This window comes from Hyperoodon ampullatus (assembly GCF_949752795.1).
Source record: "Hyperoodon ampullatus genome assembly, chromosome: 10".
In the NCBI taxonomy this organism is placed as follows: Eukaryota; Metazoa; Chordata; class Mammalia; order Artiodactyla; family Ziphiidae; genus Hyperoodon; species Hyperoodon ampullatus.
Window position 1 is genome coordinate 81,660,196 of NC_136923.1, and position 7,786 is coordinate 81,667,981.

Below are 7,786 nucleotides of genomic sequence, written 5' to 3' on the forward strand. Positions count from 1 at the left end.
ATTTGCTCTCTCCTGTAAACATAATTCTCACAGCACTGCTTTTTCTTTAAACCATTGAATGAGTTTAATGACCCACCATTCATTGGCCATGGAACCTCCATTTCTAGTTTCTTTATTTTCATTTGTCTTTCGGCTTGCTGTATTTTGATGTTGGATGACTCTCAAAGAGCTTGAGAGCACTAAATTTCATGAACCGTTGCTTATTTGAGAAAGTCTGTTTCTTACCTTTATGTTTCAAGTACAATTGATTGGACACAAAATTACACTTTGATTTTCCTGGGAAAAATTTTCTGGGGTTTAAGTCTTCTCTTTTTGTCATTAAATCTTTCAGAACTTTTTGTCTTACCATTTGCTCTTTTCTTTAGGAATATCAATTATTTTTATATTAGATTTCCCTTGTCTGTATTCCATATCAGTAATCATCACTAATAATTTTCATCTTTTTAAATTTCATATTTCATACCGCTGTTTTCAGTTGTACATATTTTATTTTGGGATGCTTCTCTGTGGCCTTTATCTATGAAAAGACTTGGTGACCCACCTGGACTTGCCTTTTAGTACCTTGACCATCAGCATCAGGGACTTGCACAGTTTTTGGCCTTGTTCATTTTCCTTCTTCCCTAGATCAAAGACTCCTTGCTTCACTTCTTAAATGGGTCAATCCATCTCACTGTAACCTCTTCAAGAGCAGGAGGAAATTTAGGTAGTTGTTTTATAATCCTTAGTTTTATTCTGAGGAAATGAGGGAAAGATCATGTAGGTCAAGAAGCATAACCATGAGAGATGGTGGTACTATATGAAGTTAAAGAGGATAGGTTGGGGAAGGCAGGTTGGATTGTCTTTAGGCTATGGAGTTTGGGTTTTATTCTTAGTATATTGGGTGGGTGGGAGGAGAGTGGAGAGTGGTGGTCATTGAAGGACTTTAAATAAGAAAGGACTGTGCACTCATATGTTTTGAAGATAACTGTAGTTGTAGGATGGAGAATGAATTGGGTAGGATGAAAGGTACAAGATAAAAGATCAGTTAAGGAACCTTACATCTACTCATTAGAGATAATTGCAGACTAAGTGAGGCATTAAAAATAGAAAGACGAGGGACTTCCCTGGCAGTCCAGTGGATAAGACTCCCAGTGCAGGGGGCCAGGGTTTGACCCCTGGTCAGGGAACTAGATCGCATATGCTGCAACTAAGAGTTCGCATGCCACAACTAAAGATCCCACACGCTGCAACTAAGACCCAGCGCAACAAATAAATAAATAAATAAATATTTTAAAAAAAATAGAAAGAAGAAACATATTACTTTTTTTTAAATGAAGGGAACTGGATGGATTAAATATATTTTTGCATCCATAACAACTTGATATGTAATAGCTAAATGTGGAAAGGATCAAAAATGTTCATCAATAGGTGAGTTTAAACAATTGTGATATTTCCATACAGTGGAACACTACTCAGCAAAAAAAGGAATGAGCTATTAATGCATACAACAATGTAGATGAATTGTAAAATAATTATGATGCATGAAAGAAGTCTGACAAAGAGTTCATACTGTATGATTCTATGTATTTAAAATTCAAGAAAGTGCAAAATGAGCTATAGTGACAGCAAGCATATCAGTTACTGCTTGGGGATGGGAGTATGGGGTGATTGCGGGGGTGGGCTGGCAGGATTCCAAGGGAGCATTAGGAAACTTTTGGGGGTAATGGATTTGTTTATTATCTTGATTGTGGTGATAGTTTTCGGAGTGTACCTGTGTCAAAACTAATTAAATAATACACCTGTTTTATCTTAATTATGGGCAGTTTATTTCATGTCAGTTATACATCAATAAAGCTGTTTAAAAAACTCTTAAACTATTTTTGAGCTGGGTTAGTGGTATTTGGTGAAGGGAATGTGGGAGAGTGAAACAACAAAGATGACGATTAGGTTTCTGAAATGAGCTATTTTCTATGAAGACATTTAAAGCCATGGCATGGGAGACACTACTGAGAGTGAGAATGAAGAAGACCTGGGACTGAGTGTAGAGGAAAGCTGACATTCACAGGCTGGGCAGAGGAGAAGCTGGTATCTTATTTATTTGTGCAAATGCACCAAAGTTTATTTAACTCTTTTTGATGGAGGACACACTTATTTCTAATGCTTTTAACTTACAAACAATGTTGCAATGAATAACCTTATATATGTGTTGTTTTGGAAGTGTGTGTGTGTGTGTGTGTGTGTGTGTAATTTGCAGGATAAATTTCTCTAAGTAGAATTCGCTGACGTATATACACTAATATGTTTAAAATAGATAACTAATAAGAACCTGCTGTATAAAAAAATAAAATTCAAATAAATAAATGAAAGAATTTGCTGGATCAAAGGGATGAACAGTTATGATTCTGGATGATAGTGCTAAACTCTCCTTCATAGTTGCACGAATTTACATTCCTATGAGCAATAACCATTGCTCATAGGAATGTAAATTAATCAGCAGCAAAATAATCAAACCACTATCCGTCAAGATACAGGAAAAAAATAAATGCATAGATTTAAGGATATTTGCTTCTCTTGAACTTTAGTAGCAGAAGGAGAACTGTTCTCATGCTCCTGACAACACTTACGCAACAGGACGCTGGGGGACCTGGGGGCCTGGTGCCTAGCCCTTCAAGAACTCCTCGAGTTGTTCCATCTTCTCAGCTCGGGCGCGCTGCTCCCGGTGACTCGGGGCCAGGATCAGGAGCACACTCTTCACCTGGCGCTGGACAGTCGGCCGCCCGAAGACGGTGATTTCCACCAACTTCCCGGCGTGAACTGCGTCCACCGTCAGCAGGGCCTGGCTCATCCACCTATTTCCGGAACCAAGGCTCGGACTGGGCCGAAGATCGAGTCGGCCAGCCACGCCTCCAAAGAAAACACCAGCGGATTCCTCAGCTACTGCACAGGAAACCACCACGGCCGGGAGCGAATCCATGGCGGCGGAAGTGGGAACCCCAGCAGGCCGTCCCCCAGAGCCTCGGTGGAGCCCACGTCGTGGACCATGCTGGAACCGGCAGCCCGTGGGTAAGGGGCGAGCAGCTCTCGCGGGATTTTCTTTCCCCATAACCTCATTAACACAGAGTATTATCTAGCTTTTGACCTTTGCTAATCTGGTAAGTGAAAAATGGTAGCTCTGGATAATTTTAATTTGTATTCTTTCATTATGAGTGAGATTGAACATCTTTTTATGTTTAAAAGATATTTGTATTACCTTTTTTGGGGATTGTTGTCCATTCAAAAAAGTGAGTAATTGTTTTTTTGGGGTTTTTTTGCGGTACGCGGGCCGCCTCTCACTGTTGTGGCCTTTCCCGTTGCGGAGCACAGGCTCCGGCCACGCAGGCCCCGCGGCCAGGGCTCACGGCCCCAGCCGCTCGGCGGCATGTGGGATTTTCCCGGACCGGGGCACGAACCCGTGTCCTCTGCATTGGCAGGCGGATGCTCAACCACTGCGCCACCAGGGAAGCCCCAAGTTATTTTTTTTTTTCTTAGCACTTTATACATGCTATAGGAAAAGTAGCCCTTTGTTTGCAATATAACGATGTAAATGTGTTTTCCCAGTTTGTTGTTTATCTTTGGAATTTATTTTCCCAGTTTGTTGTTTGTCTTTTGAATTTGTTTATGGTGGCTTTTGCCTTGCAGAAATGTTTGATTTTTATATTGTCAGATTTATGAATCTTGGGACTTCCCTGGTGGTCCAGTGGTTGACTCCACGCTTCCACTGCAGGGGGTGCAGGTTTGATTCCTGGTCAGGGAACTAAGATCCCACATGCCATGTGGTGCGGCAAAAAAAAAAAAAATTTATAAATCTTTTTGTTTATGGCCCTTGAGTTTCGTGTCATAGTTAAGAAGGCTTTTCCCACTCTGAGTTTATTAAAGAATTCTCTCATGATTTCTTACAGTGTATTTATAGTTTCATTATTTAAACTGAGATCTTTGATCCAGTAGAAGATTTTCCTCGTGTAAAGTGGGAAGTACAGATACAACTTTGGTTTTATTTTTAGATGGCTCCCTGTTTTCTCCAAATCATTTATAATATAAATCTATCTTTTCACCATTGAATTTAAGATTCCATCTTCATCTTTACTAAGTAAGAAAGAAGGCTTATGTATGGAGGTTGTAGAATATATTTGAATGCTAACGGGAATGATCCACTAGAGACGGAGAGAACTGAAAATTCAAGAGTAAAATCCCTGAGATGGTGAGAGAACAAGATTCGGAACAGTTTAGTAATAAATAATGAAAGGTAGCATTTTTGAGGGTTTCTTATATGCCGGGCAATGTTTCAAATGCTTTACCATGGATTAAACAATTTAATCCTCTGAATAAGAGTACATTCCTACTTATTATTCTTAATTAGTATAACCACTGTGAGCCCCACCTGCCCCTTTATTTATTTATATATACACCTCCCTCCCCACCTCAGTGAACTTCTTCACTGGTGCATGTTCCCTTGCCTGGCAAATAAATAAACTTAGAGTTTGCTTTATGGATCACTGTAATGGTCATTGGCTTTCCCTTATAAGTTCACAATAACCTGATGAGGTGGTTCTAAAATTCCCCCTATTTTACTCTCAAGGAATCTGAGGCTCAGAGAGGCTAAACAATTTATCCAAGATCACATTGCTACTAAGTGGTAGAGCCAGGCCTTGAACCTTTGTAGTCTAACTCCATACTCTTAACAACTCTGTGTTGAAATGGTAGGAGAGGAGATGATGAACATGTATATGCAGGTGGGTGGGGAATTTCATGGTGGGAAGGGGAGATGACTTCTATTTTCCTATTGAAGTAGAAGGTTATGATGAATATACAGAAACTGACCTGTCCAGTTACTTGATTATCTCCAGCCATGCTCACATGCCTCTATGTGGGCAAAGGAAAAGTCCACCCACTTTGGGGAGGAGGCTCTGGGAAGCCTGTGGCTGGCCTGAAGAAACAGAGAATTGGACAGAGAAGGAGCCTCTAAAGGAGAATCAAATAAGAGAGTAATAGGGCACCGATGACCAAAGACCCATTTCACAGTGTTCTCTGGAGCTGCCCTTGCTCTTGGAATGGATGTGAGCCTAACTGTTCAGGGTTCAGGGCAGGGAGAGGAGTCTGATTCTATCTGCCCACACTTAGTTCCAGTTGGCAGGGGCTGGCAGGTCATTATCCTGATTTTCTCCAAGGAGTCAGTTTCCCCACTGTCAGATGGCAGTGGTCCTTGGCTGCTCCAAATCACAATCATCCTTTAACTGAACTTGGGTGGCTCTGGTTATGGGTCATTTCATTGCTGAGCTTCATCAACCCACACATCTCGGCTGGGTTTCTAGTGTTTGCTCCCAGAACTGCTAATGCTGTGGACTGTGAGAGCAGCAGGTGGAAAATAATCTCATGAAAGATATGAGAATACAGGTGGACTGGATAGAGGGTTTTAAAAAAAAGAAGATGCATTGAGGAAGTAGCAGAAGCTTCAACCTTTTGATAAACGTTCAAAAAATCTGATTGCAGAGCAGATACTGGGTTAGAAGATTGAATGGCTCCTAAGCCACTCCTGTGAAGGGAGAGAGCATAGTTTCATCTTTCAGCTCATCTTTGAAACTACTGGTTAGCAGTCCTGGTGCGAAGTGCTTAATAAATGTTGAGTGGATTAATAAAAAAGGAGGGAATGTCTTAGTGTCTTTGCTTGTGCCATTCTCTTTATGTGGAATACTTTCTCTTCTCTACTGTAACTACTTGAATCCTACCCTCTCCTCTATGAAGCCTTCTCTGATTAACTCCTGCTCACAATTTCTTCTCCCTTCCTAATGTCTGTAGTACAAATGCTCTATTTTGTTAAATATTTGTCTATATTTTGCTTCCATGTCTCTCTTTCTCTCATTCTGGCTCTTTCTCATAGTATATAGATACACACATAAACTTTCCAACAATTGTGTACATTTCCTGAAGGCAGAAACTACCTCTTTTACTTTTTCCCTAATACCCATACTTACTGATATGCTAGGTATAAAGGATTGACTTTGGAATACTTATTGATTTAACTTTTTTTTAAACACCTTTATTGGAGTATAATTGCTTTACAATGGTGTGTTAGTTTCTGCTGTATAACAAAGTGAATCAGCTATACATAAACATATATCCCCATATCTCTGATTTAACTTTTTGTTGTCTCCAAAGCAACCCTGTCAGAAAAAAACGCCGAGGACTTCTTGTCAACCCAGACTGGACACAGAAAGAATTGTAATGACTTTTCTGCCTAATCTTCTAGCCCTGAAAATGTATGCATCCTTGATCCGTAAGGGATGCGATTAAGCAGTGAAAATTGAAACGTAAATGAAAACATCTTTATCTGGCAGTATCCTGAAACTGCTGAGGTTTGCAGACACGATCTTCATGTGAATGTTAAAGATAAATACTCATTATCAGTCCATGATCAAGTCCAGTGTTACTGAGCCACGACTGTAGCAACTCACTGATTTTTCTTTGAACATACTCTATTAACTTTGTCAACTCATAGTTTAAAAATCAATGATTTTTTTTCTCTCTGGTGAATATAATGATTTTCCTTTATACTAGCCTAAAACGTCTGAGATTTTTTAAAAGTCTAGCAGCAGGTTGTGAATGTTCAAATAGACAAAATTCCAAAGTACATGTTTATTATTGACTTAGCTCAGCTTCCAAGACAAGCAGAAGTTAAATTTCATCAGCTCTCTTTATACAAGCATGAAAGTAGATTCCGTAGAGAGAAGAACAGATAGAAGAGCACCAAAAATATTATGGGGTAGATGGAGCAGACTTTCACAAATAGTCCAGACGTTTTCTCTTCCACGCCTGACTGTTATATGTATTTTTATCACTGGTCCAGCCATAGCCTGGAGGTTTACACCACAGTTTTGTGGCTCTTCAATGTAGCAGTCTCATTACCAAACTGCATATACGGTTTTACGGGAAAGCGTGACGTTGAAAGAGTACTTGTTTGACCGTAAAATCATTAAAAAAAATTTATTGAAGTATAGTTGATTTACAATGTTGTGTTAATTTCTGCTGTACAGCAAAGTGATTCAGTTATACATATATATTCTTTTTCATATTCGTTTCCATTATGGTTTATCACAGGATATTGAATATAGTTCCCTGTGCTATACAGTAGGACCTTGTTGTTTATCCACCTTATATATAATAGTTTGCATCTGCTAATCCCAAACTCCCAATCCTTCCCTCCCCCACTCCCCTCCCCCGGCAACCAAGTCTGTTCTCTATATTTGTGATTGACCATAAAATAATTTGATACACTCATGGAAAATCAGTTTTGGACTAAATGATCTTTAATATTATTCTGCTCCCAGATTCTACATCAGTTTCTTTTCATTGACCTAAAATGCACTTTTTAACCATTTTCACCTATTCAAGTCTTAACTCTATTCAAATAGGACATTTTCTGTGATTTTTCTACTTGGAAGTGATCATCCAATCCTTTGAACTCTCTATAGAACTTTACCTGTAACTCTTTTACTTGTAACCCTTCTTGCTGGTGTTTTAGATACAGGTGTAGTGTCCTCCTCAATGAACTAAAAAAGCTTCTTGAAGGCAAGGAGAGTGCCTTGGTCACGTGTATACTAACCACAGCAGAGTACTGTGCCTTTCAAAATTTTTTGAATGCTCACTAAGTGCTTCTTGAATGTGAATAAGCTCCTTTGGTATATTTATGTTAAGATGCAAACTCGTTCATTCATGGAAGAGCTTGCATCTGGGGAAAATGAAGAGTATGTAGGGCAGAGAATCTGCGTAAGTA

At 39.5% G+C, this 7,786-nt stretch overlaps 1 pseudogene across 1 annotated transcript; it reads right to left on the bottom strand.

The window, feature by feature from the left end:
- Positions 1-2,599: 2,599 nt before the first annotated feature.
- Positions 2,600-3,021, bottom strand: LOC307059802 (oocyte-expressed protein homolog; annotated as a pseudogene). The gene has a single exon. The product of its transcript is annotated as an oocyte-expressed protein homolog (transcript).
- Between the last annotated feature and the right edge of the window lie 4,765 nt (positions 3,022-7,786).